Source organism: Hemiscyllium ocellatum, chromosome 24 (genome assembly GCF_020745735.1).
Source record: "Hemiscyllium ocellatum isolate sHemOce1 chromosome 24, sHemOce1.pat.X.cur, whole genome shotgun sequence".
In the NCBI taxonomy this organism is placed as follows: Eukaryota; Metazoa; Chordata; class Chondrichthyes; order Orectolobiformes; family Hemiscylliidae; genus Hemiscyllium; species Hemiscyllium ocellatum.
In genome coordinates, this window is record NC_083424.1 from 19,980,196 (window position 1) to 19,993,212 (window position 13,017).

At 41.8% G+C, this 13,017-nt stretch overlaps 1 protein-coding gene across 1 annotated transcript in view; it reads left to right on the plus strand.

The window, feature by feature from the left end:
• grk3 (G protein-coupled receptor kinase 3) overlaps positions 1-13,017 on the plus strand; it is a 279,830-nt gene that overhangs the window by 158,921 nt on the left and 107,892 nt on the right. The window lies entirely within an intron of this gene.

Below are 13,017 nucleotides of genomic sequence, written 5' to 3' on the forward strand. Positions count from 1 at the left end.
AGACCTCCAAAGGTTATTGTTGGTGTCAGGACAGCCTAGTCCAGCTTCCCTTCATGTAGATGAATAGGTGGGTAGCACATAAATGCAGCTAACTTGAAAAAGATCAGAACTCACTTTTGTAACTATCATTCATGTTCAGTCTCCTTTAGCCACCTCACAACAGCAATGTTCAATGATGTGAGGGCAGGTTAGTTCAAAATCTGGATAGTACCTACTCAAGCAGTTATTGGAGCTTTTTTGGAAAGATACTGACAGACTTGCTGCTCTGTCCAAATTTACAAGTCCCTCAATATCTCATTTATGAAGCTGCAGCATGCTTCCAATATTTCTTGACTTTGTCTTTGGAAACTTCTGGACAAATTGACCATTGCATCTGGAAACTTATTGAACCACAGATCTGAGGTGGGAACAGAGACTGGGATGTGAAAAACATCTCCTTATGTCTGTCCTTTTTCAGAGAGGATGCGTTTGAGCAGGTGCATTGATAAGTTGACAGTGTGTACTGATGGGATGATTAGCTGCTATTTCTGATACTGCTGCTCCCTGCACAGCTGAAGAAGAACCAGCTCTGAAAACTTAATAAGATTCTACGGAGACAAAAATAGGATAAGGAACTAAGGACAAGAGTACTTTATTTTCATAATGTTACTACGATTTAAGGTTTAACAGATCCAAATAAAACAGTTGGATTGAGGGGGATTAAACTAAATCACTAGAAGTGTTGAACTAGGAGAGCATGTAGAAAGTACAGGCTGCATAAAATGCTTGGACGGTCATAGAGGTGAACAGCATGGAGACAGACCTGTTGGCCCAACTTGTCCATGCTGACCAGATATAGCAATCTAATGTAGTCCCATTTGCCAGCAGTTGGCCCATATCCCTCTAAACCTTTCATACTCATATATTGTCTGGATGCCTTTTCAATTGTACCACCCTCCACCACTTCCTCTGGCAGCTCATTCCATACATGCATCACCCTCTGCATGAAAAACTTGTATCTTTCCTCTCACCCTAAACTATGCCCTTTAGTTCTGGACTCCCCCACCCCAGGGAAGAAGCTTTGTCTATTTATCCTATCCATGCGCCTCATGATTTTATAAACCTCTATAAGGTCACCTCTCCACTTCCGACACTCCAGGGAAAACAGCCTCTCCCTATAGCTCAAAACCTCCAAGCCTAGCAACATCCTTGTAAATCTTTTCTGAACATTTTCAAGTTTCACAACATCTTTCTGATAGGAAGGAGACCAGAATTGCACACAATATCACAACAGTGGCCTAACCAATGTCCTGTACAGCTGCAACATGGCCTCCCAACTCCTTTACTCAATACTCTCACCAATATAGGAAAACATACCAAACACCTCCTTCACTATCCTATCTACCTTCGACTCTCCTTTCACCTGCACTCCAGGATACAAATGATACAGCAAGGATATGGGCGGCACGGTGGCACAGTGGTTAGCACTGCTGCCTCACAGCGCCTGAAGACCCGGGTTCAATTCCCGACTCAGGCGACTGACTGTGTGGAGTTTGCACGTTCTCCCCGTGTCTGCGTGGGTTTCCTCCGGGTGCTCCGGTTTCCTCCCACAGTCCAAAGATGTGCGGGTCAGGTGAATTGGCCATGCTAAAATTGCCCGTAGTGTTAGGTAAGGGGTAATGTAGGGGTCTGGGTGGGTTTCGCTTCGGCGGGTCGGTGTGGACTTGTTGGGCCGAAGGGCCTGTTTCCACACTGTAAGTCTAATCTAATCTAATCTCTTTGTTCACCGCTAAAATTGTAACTAAATAGGTGGAGTTGGAAATAGGTGGAGGGAGAAAGTAAGGCGTCTAAATTAGAATTAGGTTTATTGTCATGTGTACTCAAGTTACAAAAGGAGTACAGTGCAAAGTGTACAATGTCACCAATGCATGGCGGCATCTTGGGTACAAACTATCTAGATGCAAATCATAAGCACAACAAAAAAAGAATATAAAGAAAAAGATGCACTACGTTATAGATATACATAATATCAGTATGTTATGGTATGTAAGGTAAATAAGAAATAAAGTTGCATCATGGTTGCAATGCATGCATATGAATGCTGAGTATAGTTAATAGAATTAGAGAATTAAAGCATAAATTACGTTGTGAGATTATAATGTATGGTTATCAAAAATCAGGGTTAAGCGAGGGCAGATCTGGATGTTAAATATTCCAGGCCGTAAGGAGCTCAGGAAACAATGAAAGGAAATAAAGTAGTAGGGGTTGTCTTGTTGGGTAAGAGAATTGCAGTGCTGCAGAAAGGGTTCAAAGGCAGAATTGACTTGGTTAGAATTAAGCAATAAGAGTTTGGTTCTATTGCTTGGTGTGATATATATAAATATACAGACCACCAGCTAGTGGGAAGGGTTTAGTAATCTGCAAGGAAATTTGAGAAGTGTAAATATCATAGTGTAATTATAGTGAGGGACTATAAATACCCATATGTTAATGAGGGTAGTGATATTGTAAGGCGCAACAAGGGACAAGTTTTCTGAGGTTGTGTTTAGGCAAATTTCCTACAATAGTATTTAGCTAATTCAGCAAGAAGTGAAGCACCGCTTCTTGGGAGTGAAACAGACCAAGATCAAGTGACAGTTGGGAGCTTTTAGAGAATAGCAATTACAATACTTTAAGTTTTAGGATGATGGTAGAAAATAAATAACTGGCAGAGAACAGACTTCAATGGGGCAAGAACAGGATTGTGCTGGATACCAAAGGTTGGTAGGAAAAGCAATAGCTGAACAATGAACTACCTTCAAACAAGAGATGGATCTAGCAGAGTCAAGGTATATTCCGTCAAAAGGGAAAGATAGCACAAATAAATTCATAACTCTTGGATGTCAAAGGAGATAGAAATTAAGCTAAAGAAGAAAAATTGTGTTCATGGTAGATGTCAGAAAGTAATTATGATTGAGAACCAAGCCAAGTTCAGAAGGTAGATAAAAAAAATGTACAAGAAGCAAAGAGAGATTGAGAAAATTCTGGCAGCTAACCGGGAAGGGTTGTTGGATGTTCCAAAAGGAATAGAGGGGAAAGGGAAAGAAGGTGCAGGAATGACATTGCTAATCAGGGTTAGTATCATAGCTGCAGAAAAGGAAATTGTCGAGGAAGGTTTGTCTACAGGGTCAATATGGGTGGAAGTCAGAAAGAGGAGAGCAACAATCACTTTATTGGGAGTTTTCTACAGGCAACCAGATAGCAATAGAGACATGGAGGATCTGTTTGGGAGGCAGATTTTGGAATTCTGCAGAAATAATACAGTTGTTGTCATGAGTGACTTTAAATTCCTTAATAACGATTCGAACCTGCTTTGTTCAAATTGTTTGGATGGAGCACTTTTTGTCACGTGTCCAGGAAGGGTTCCTGATGCAATATGTAGATCAGCCAACCAGAGGGGAGGCTATATTGAATTTGGTGCATGGCAATGAACCATGCCAGGTGTCCGATCTCTCAGTGGGAGAGCATTTTGGTGATAGTGATCACAACTCCATGACCTTTGCTATACTCATGGAGAAGGATAGGAGCAGATGGTGTAAGGAAGTATTTAATTGGGGGCAACGGGGAATTACAATGCTATTAAGCAAGAGCTGAGATGCCTAAATTGGAAACAGATGTTCTCAGAGAAATGCATGACAGAAATGTGGAGGTAGTTTAGGAAGCTGGACAGGTTTTCCCACTGAGGCAAGGAAGGGATGGCAGGGTGAAGGAACCTTGGGTGACAAGGAATGTGGAACATCTAGTCAAGGGGAAGAAGGAAGCTTATTTAAGGCTGAGGAGGCAAGGATCAGACAGGGCTTTAGAGGGTTACAAACTAGCCAGGAAGGAACTGAAGAATGGACTTAGGAGAGCTTGAAGAGGGTATGAAAAAGCTTTAATGGGTAGATTTAAGGAAAACTCTAAGACATTCTACACTTAAGCGAGGACCAAGGGGATGGCCAGAATGAGGGTAGGGCCGATCAGGGATAGTGGAGGGAACTTGAGCTTGGAGTTGGAGGTGGTTGGGGAGGTCCTTAATGAATACTTTGCTTCAGTATTCACTACTGAGAGGGACCGTGACGTTTCTGAGGACATCGTGGAACAGACAGATGTGCTCGAACAGGTTAATGATAGGAAGAAGGATGTGCTGAAAATTTTGAAAAATGTAAGGATAGATAAATCTCCTGGGCCAGGCGGGATATACCCTAGTTATTACGGAAGGTGGAGGAAGAGATTATTGCGCCTTTGGCGATGATCTTTGTATCCTCACTGTCCACTGGAGTTATACCAGATGATTGGGGAGTGGCAAATAATATTGCCTTGTTCAAGAAAGGGAATAGGGACAACCCTGGGAATTATAGACCAGTCAATCTTACGCAGTGGTGGGCAAAGTATTGGATAAGATTCTGAGAGACAGGATTTATGATTACAGGGTGACCCCCTTATCTGTTGAATCATTTTCCACGGTTTCATTTACCTGCGGTTTACCGCGGTCTGAACATATTATAGGGAATCAGGAACCAGGGCTGCCAGGAAGGTAAACTTCCCACTGAAATGAATGGGTTCGTTCCTATCGACAGGCTTCTGTAGCAGGTCTTGCAACATATCCCCCGCTGTTGGGGGGAACTAATGTACTTGGAAAACCATAGTTTGATTAGAGATAGTCAGCATTGCTTTGTGAGGAGCAGATCATGCCTCACAAGCCTTATTGAATTCTTTGAGGATGTGACAAGTTGATGAAGATGTAGCAGTGGATGTGATGTATATGGATTTTAGCAAGGCATTTGATAAGGTTCCCCATGGTAGAATCATTCAGAAAATAAGGAGGCATGGGATACAGGTCAGTCTGACTGCCTGGATACAGTATTGGCTGACCCGTAGAAGACAGAGGGTGGTGGTAGATGGAAAGTATTCGGCCTGGAGTTCGATGACCAGTGGTGTTCCACAGGGATCTGTTCTGGGACCTCTGCTCTTTGTGATTTTTAAAAATGACTTGGATGAGGAAGTGCAAGAGTGGGTTAGTTGCTGATTACACAAAGTTTGGTGGAGTTGTGGATATTGTGCAGGGTTGTTGTACACTGCAACAAGACATTGACAGGATGCAGAACTGGGCTGATAATTTGCAGATGGAAAAGTGTGAAGTGATTCATGTTGTAAAGTTGAATTTAAATGCAGAAAACAGAGTTAAAGGCAGGATTCTTGGCAGTGTGGAGGAACAGATGCTTGGGGTCCACATCCATACATCCCTCAAAGTTGCCGCCCAAGATGATAAGCTTGTTAAGATGATGTAAGGTGTGTTGGATTTTCTTAGCAGGGGAATAGAGCCACAAGGTTATGCAGCAGCTCTATAGAACCCTTGTTAGATCACCCTTGGAATATGGTGTGGTGTTCTGGCCACCTCATTATAGGAAAGATATGGAAGCTTTAGAGAGGGTGCAGAGGAGATTTATCAGGATGCTGCCTGGACTTGAGGGCATGCCTTTTGAAAAAAGGTTGAGGGAGCTCGGGTTTTTCTCATTGGTGCGAAGAAGGATGAGAGGGATTTGATAGAAATGCACAAGATGATGAGAGGCATACAGTGGATAGACAGAGACATTTTCCCATAGCAGAAATGTCTATATGTCTATTATAAGGTAATTGGAGAAAGATTTAGGAGAGAAGTCAAAGGTAGGTTCTTTACACAGAGTGGTGGGTACGTGGAATGCACTACCACCAGTGGGAGTAGGGTCAGATACAATGAATGGTATGTAGATTAATCTGATCTTAGAGTAGGATAAAAGGCCAGCACAACATCAAGGCCGAAGGGCCTGTGCTGTGCTGTACTGTTCTATGTTTTAACATGGAAGGAAATCCCAGTCTTTTTTAAGTGAATCAATAGTAAAAGTTCAGTAGAAGGAGGAGTCAGGTGTACAAGGGAAAACCAAAGGAGATTTACTTTTGGAAGCAAAAGACATGAATGAGATGTTTTAAGTGGATACCTTGCATCTGTCTTTACCTGCAAGACACTGGATCACAGTGAGACAGGGTGTGAAATCGTGCCTTGAGAAAGGTTTTTAATTAATCAGGAGGTGGTTTGGTTAAGCCATTTATTCTTGAAGTTAAAAGGCACTGAGACGAAATGAGATGCATCCAAGGATATTAAAAGAAGAGAAAATAAAAATTACAGAGGCATTAACAATTATCTTTCAATCTTCCCTGGATTTGGGGTGGTGCTAGAGGATTGGAAAATTGCAAACATTGTACCCTTTTTAAAAGATATTTGAATGATTTGCCCAGCAATTGCAAACCAATCAGTTTTTTTCAGTGCTTAAGATTTCAAAATCTAGAGGAGTTTGGACAGGGTAGACATAGAAAACTGTTTCACTCAAATGAATTGAGAGCCAGCAGACAGTTTTGAACTTTAAACTATTTCAAAAGAAGCAAATGCAAGATGAGGGCAAAAAAAAACTTCACAAAGCAAGTAGTTAGGAATTGGAGTGTACTCCCCCGATGTATGGTAGAGACAAAGCCACTTGAGGTATTCAAGAGGATATTAGATTAGAATCCCTAGAGTGTGGAAGCAGGCCCTTCACCCCCACAAGTCCACACCGACTGCCCGAAGAGTAACCCACCCAAACCCATTTCCCTCTGATTAATGCACCTAATACTATGGCCAATTCACCTGACTTGCACACCTTTGGACTGTAGGAGGAAACCTGAGCACCCGGACGAAACCCACGCAGATGTTCAGAAGTATAGGGAGAAGGCAGGAAGTGGCACCAAGTTAAAATGCTCAGGGAGCCATGCATCACTGATGGGCTGAATCACCACCTCGTGCACCATAACGTTTATGTGATTCCTTGAATCCATAGAACCATGGAACAAGATTCTGTTTTTCAAAACAAAAATGAACATTCTTGCAAAAGAAATAAACACTAATAATTTAATATTAAAGTTATGCAGATGTATACTGTAATTGTAGTACTATTTTCTGTATTCCTCTCCAGGAGTTTCCTTATCTTACTACATCTTCAAGGTTTGTTTTCTTCCCTGGGAGAAACTCAAAAGGTGTAACAATACTCTCCAGAATTCTGTTTGATTTCAGTTCAGTATGTAAGCTATTTGTCAAGATTTTGTGGGGTCCTTCCATTAACGTTTGATTAAGTAACCTTCAATTGCTTTATTAATTTTATGACGCTCTACAGGTTACCTAGTGAACAATATATCTAACATTTACATCATTTCATGCATAGCAATGTGTCTTAGCATAGCCTGTACCCAGATAAAATTGCAAATTAACAACTTTTTTAATTCCAGAGCTTCCTTAGTACTGGGAAAACCCATGTCTAACTAATACTTTATTAGAATAACTGGCAATGTTATGCCTGCAGCTGTTTAGAGTCGTAGAGATGTACAGCACGGAAACAGACCCTTTGGTCCAACCCGTCCATGCCGACCAGATATCCCCACCCAATCTCGTCCTATCTGCCAGCACCTAGTCCATATTCCTCCAAAACCCTTCATATTCATAAACCCATCCAAATGCTTTTAAATGTTGCAATTGTACCAGTGTCCACCATATCCTCTGGCAGCTCATTCCATACACATACCACCCTCTGCGTGAAAAAGTTGCCCCTAAGGTCCCTTTTATATCTTTCCCCTCTCACCGTAAACCTATGCCCTTCCTGCACTCTCCCACCCCAAGGAAAAGACTGTCAGTTTAACCTATCCACACCCCTTATAATTTTGTAAACCTCCACAAGGGAAAATAGCCTCAGCCTGTTCAGCCTGTCCTTGTAGCTCAAATCCTCTAACCCAGGCAACATCCTTGCAAATCTTTTCTGAATGCTTTCAAGTTTCACAACGTCTTTCCGACAGGAAGGAGACCAGAATTGCACGCAATATTCCAACAGTGGCCTAACCAATGTTATGTATAGCCCTAACATGACCTCCCAACTCCTGTACTCAATACTCTGACCAATAAAGGAAAGCATACCAAACGTCTTCTTCACTATCCTACCTACCTGCGACTCCAATTTCAAGGAGCTATGAACCTGCACTCCAAGGTTTCTTTGATCAGCAACACTCCCTAGGACCTTACCATTAAGTGTATAAATCCTGCTAAGATTTGCTTTCCCAAAATGCAGCACCTCGCATTTATCGGAATTAAACTCCATCAGCCACGTCCCTGCCCATTGGCCCACCTGATCAAGTTCCCGTTGTAATCTGAGGTAGCCTTCTTCGCTGTCACTACACCTCCAATTTTGGTGTCATCTGCAAACTTACTAACTGTATCTCTTATGCTCGCATCCAAATCTTTTATATAAACGATGAAAAGTAGAGGATCCAGCACCGATCCTTGTGGCACTCCACTGTTCACAGGCCTCCCAGTCTGAAAAACAACCCTCCACCACCACCACCCTCTGCTCTTCTACTTTGAGGAGAAAGTGAGGACTGCAGATGCTGGAGACCAGAGCTTAAAAATGTGTTGCTGGAAAAGCGCAGCAGTCAGGCAGCATCAAAGGAACAGGAGAATCGATGTTTTGGGCTTCTGCCCAAAACGTCGATTCTCTTGTTCCTTTGATGCTTCCTGACCTGCTGCGCTTTTCCAGCAACACATTTTTAAGCTTTTCTTCCTTTGAGCCAGTTCTGTATCCAAATGGTTAGTTCTCCCTGTATTCCATGAGATCTAACCTTGCTCACCAGTCTCCCATAGGGAACCTTGCCGAACACCTTCCTGAAGTCCATATAGATCACATCTACCGCTCCGCCCTTATCAATCCTCTTTGTTACTTCTTCAAAAATCTCAACCAAGTTTGTGAGACATGATTTCCCACACACAAAGCCATGTTGACTATCCCTAATTATTCCTTGCCTTTCCAAATACATGTAACTCCTGTCCCTCCGGATTCCCTCCAACAACTTGCCCGCCACTGACGTCATGCTCACTGGTCTATAGTTCCCTGGCCTGTCCTTACCATCTTTCTGAAACAGTAGCACCATGTTAGCCAATCTCCAGTCTTACGGCACCTCGCCTGTAAGAATCTCAAATATCTCAGCAAGAGGCCCAGCAATCACTTCCCTCGCTTCCCAAAGAGGCTCCACACAAAAGGTTGCCTTGCTGATCTTTGAGGGGCCCTATTCTCTCCCTAGTTACCCTTTTGTCCTTAATATATTTGTAAAAACCCTTTGAATTCTCCTTAATTCTGCTTGCCAAAGCTATCTCATGTCCCCTTTTTGCCTTCCTGATTTCCTTCTTAAGTATATTCCTACTGCTTTTATACTCTTCTAAGGATTCACTCGATCTATCCGGACTATACCTGACATATGCTTCCTTCTTTTTCTTAACCAAACCCTCAATTTCAGCTAAGTAAGACCTCCTGCTGTTCATAATATTGCATTTCTGACAGTTCCAAGGGCAGAATGTTTTAGTGCAAGTGTCTGAAATACTGTATATGGCATGTTGGTTACGTCTGCAGGGCATGTAACTGATCTAATTTTGTGTACTTTTTAGGCTTAGTTGACAAGGCAATGTAAGTGCATTAATAGAGGTCTAAAGGGCTACTAAAAAAATAATTAAATAGTAAGTATAGTTGGCTGTTTTAAGTGATAAATCTTTGAATTTATTTTTAATATTTTTTCAATACTTGTCAGCATTGCCAAAGACTACATTAGAAGGAGAAAAAGGAATGCTGCCAAAAAGTGAGGCACAAAGTAGTCTGTAGCTAAAGGGTATGGTTTTGATCTTTGCTTTCTGACTGGAGAATTCAGTGTACTGCAACATGAGATGAATTCGGTACACTAGGGCTCTGAGGTGCCAGGCTATCATTCCCGGCAAAAGACGTCTTGCAAGTTGTATGTTGTGTATCTATCTTTACAAGCTCGGAGACACTGGAATACAATTGGGATTTCTTTGCCAACTTACTTGTAGCACCATGCCTAGTACAGGATTAATACTGCAGTGTAGACTTGACAATGTTGCTTTTCACATATCTTTGTGTATTTCTCACACAACATTTCGATGTGGGCAATGCATGCACATGCTTCAGGACATGTGCACAAGGGTGAGTTCACACAGTTAAATTTGGTCACGTTCATAATACCCAAGAACCTTACACACCAAATCTTTACAAAACAGCTATACTTAATGGTCACAGGCACACTTTCAAACAAGCACATAACAGTCCATTGCTGATGTCTTATCCATAGGATGTGCTGCAGTGCAGGCAGCGGCAACTGTACCATGCTATTTAAGAAGAAAGGAGATAAAAGCAATTGCCAGTTCTTTGATCTGTGAGTACATTAACTGACAGTGTCATCCTAGCTAGCAATGACCTCCATGCAAAACATTGAAAGAGGTGCTCAGTGTGTGGTTTGATGCAGATTGCAAAGATCAATTAATGGCATTTTGTTAATAACTAGGAACTGAGCAGTTGTTCTTAGTCACTAACTAGTACCTGTGCAACTCTGAATACGGTCTGAGGTCTGCTAATCTCTGGCATCCTTCCATCATTTTGGACTAGCTAATCTGCGAAGTATTTGACCCAATAAAAGCAGAAAGTGCTGGAGAAACTCAGCAGGTCTTGTAGCATCTTGTGAAAAGAGGAACAATGTGAGCATTTGGAATTCAGTATGACTGTGAAGTTCTGAAGAAGAGTCATGCTGGACTAGAAACATTAACTCTTTCTTTCTCCACAGATACTGCCAGATAGAGGTATAGAAATGTACAGCAATAAAACAGATCTTGTCCAAGCTGCCCAGATTTCCTAAATTAATCTAGTCCCATTTGCCAGCACTTGGCCCACATTCCTCCAAACACTTCCTATTCACATACTCATCCAAGTGCCTTTTAAATGTTGTAATTGTACCAGCCTCCGCCATTTCCTCTAGCAGCCATTACAAACACACACCACCTCTCCATGAAAAAGTTGCCCTTATGTACCTTTTGAATTTTTCCCCTCTCACCTTAAACCTATGCCCTCTAGTTCTGAACTCCCCCACCCCAGGGAAAAACATCTTGTATTGCAAGAGGTGCAGTTGCCAAAATCTCTCAGCGTTGTAGGTTGACTTGAGTGGGTTTATGATCTGTGATACTTTGGGATCTTTATCTCATGAAGGTGACTTAAAGACTCTAACTTCACACCTTTAATACATTGTCTGAGCTGAGATGTCACCTTTTGTTATAAAACCTTAAGCTATCTCGAGAATATGACTTAAAAGAGGTTCTGGGATTTACATATTAATGAACTGAAACCTGCAACCCGTTCTAAAATGTGAAAGACTTAACAACAATCCAGGTTTGCTCAATATATCATTTCAGTTGCATGACATTAATCTTTTGCTTTAAATTGTGTGTCTTATGGTCTTATTCTCCACAACTACCCAATGAAGGAGCAGTGCTCTGAAAGCTAGTGCTTCTAAACAAACCTGTTGGACGATAACCTGGCATTGTATGATCTTTAACTACGAGGAATCCCATACGAGGAGTCCAACCTCATACTGAAGTCCAAATAGATCATATCCTCCACTCTGCCCTCCTCAATCCTCTTTGTTACTTCCTCAAAAAACTCTGCCAAGTTAGTGAAACATGCTTTCCCATGCACAGTCAAGTTGCCTATCCTTAATCAGTCCTTGCCTTTCCAAATACATGTAAATCCTGTCCCCCAGGATTTCCTCCAGCAACTTGCCCACCTCCAATGTCAGGCTTACCGGTCAATTGTTCCATAGTTTCCTTACCCCCTTTCTTAAACAGTGGCACCATGCTAGCCCACCTGCAGTCTTCCGCCACCTCACCTATGACTATCAATGATATAAATATCTCAGCAAGGGGCCCAGTAATCACTTCCCTAGCTTCCCCAGAGTTTGCACATAATCTCACCTCTCTAACCACAACAAGGACAGAACCCACTGGTCCTCCGTCTCTGGACTCTCATTTTCTCATTTTTGAAGACTTCCCCCAATCAACTTTTGAAAGTTCTTGCCTATTTACTCCAGCATTTTTTAAAAAAATTCACTTCTCCACCATTCGCATAATTTCTCTTTTGTGTAGGTCCTTTTAGGCAGTTTGGCTGCAAAAATGATTGAAGTTTTACATACAGTGTGAAAGATATATTAAAAAAAATTAAAATATCATCATCACCATGTAAACTGCCAGTGCATTTTTGAACTTAGCAGAGTTTATTCCATAGAAATCAATTCCAGTTCACCAGATCACAGCCTGCCAGATGACTGAGAGTTTATCTCAAGTGTTGAGATCAGGTTTGAAGTGAGTATACTTCACTCTGTCAGTGCTGTTTGCTCTGAGGTTACTGGATGTTCTTACTGTATTGTGTGAGGAATGCTCTGTACTAGTTTCTAAGGCTGTTTTTGTTTGCATACTCGGATGTGCTTTTCCAATCCAAGCCTTATATCCCGCAGTGCAGGATGTCATGTCTTTCAATCTTATCTTTCACCTTTGCAACATGGCTTCTCTTGCATTTTAGTTGTATGTTTATCAATAGCCATGTCATGAAGTACTATTGCAGTGAGTATTTGTATAAATTATCCAGTTTTCACTGATTTTGTTTTAAATTAAGACTTCTCAAAGTGCTCAACAAAACAGTGCCTTGGTGAAAACTTAAATTGACTTAAGTATAAACAAACAAGCCAGAAAAAAATTCCAAAATACCAGCCTATTCAGGTTGCTGGCTACCTTGTGAAAAATAACCTTCGGGAATTTTTGTGAAAATGGGGAGTCACTGGCCTAGTGACATTATTGCTGGACTCTAAACCCAGAGACCTAGGTAATACTTTGGGGACCCAGGTTCGAATCTTGCCATGGCAAATGGTCAAATTTGAATTCAATAAAAATCTGGAATCAAGAGCCTGTGATGACCAGAAATCCATTGTCGATTGTTGGAATATCCCATCTGGTTCACTGATGTCCTTTAGGGAACGAAACTGCTATCCTTACCTGGTCTGGCCTACATGTGCTTCCAGAACCACAACAATGTGGTTGACTCTTAGCTGCCTTCTGGGATGGGCAATAAATGCTGGTTACGC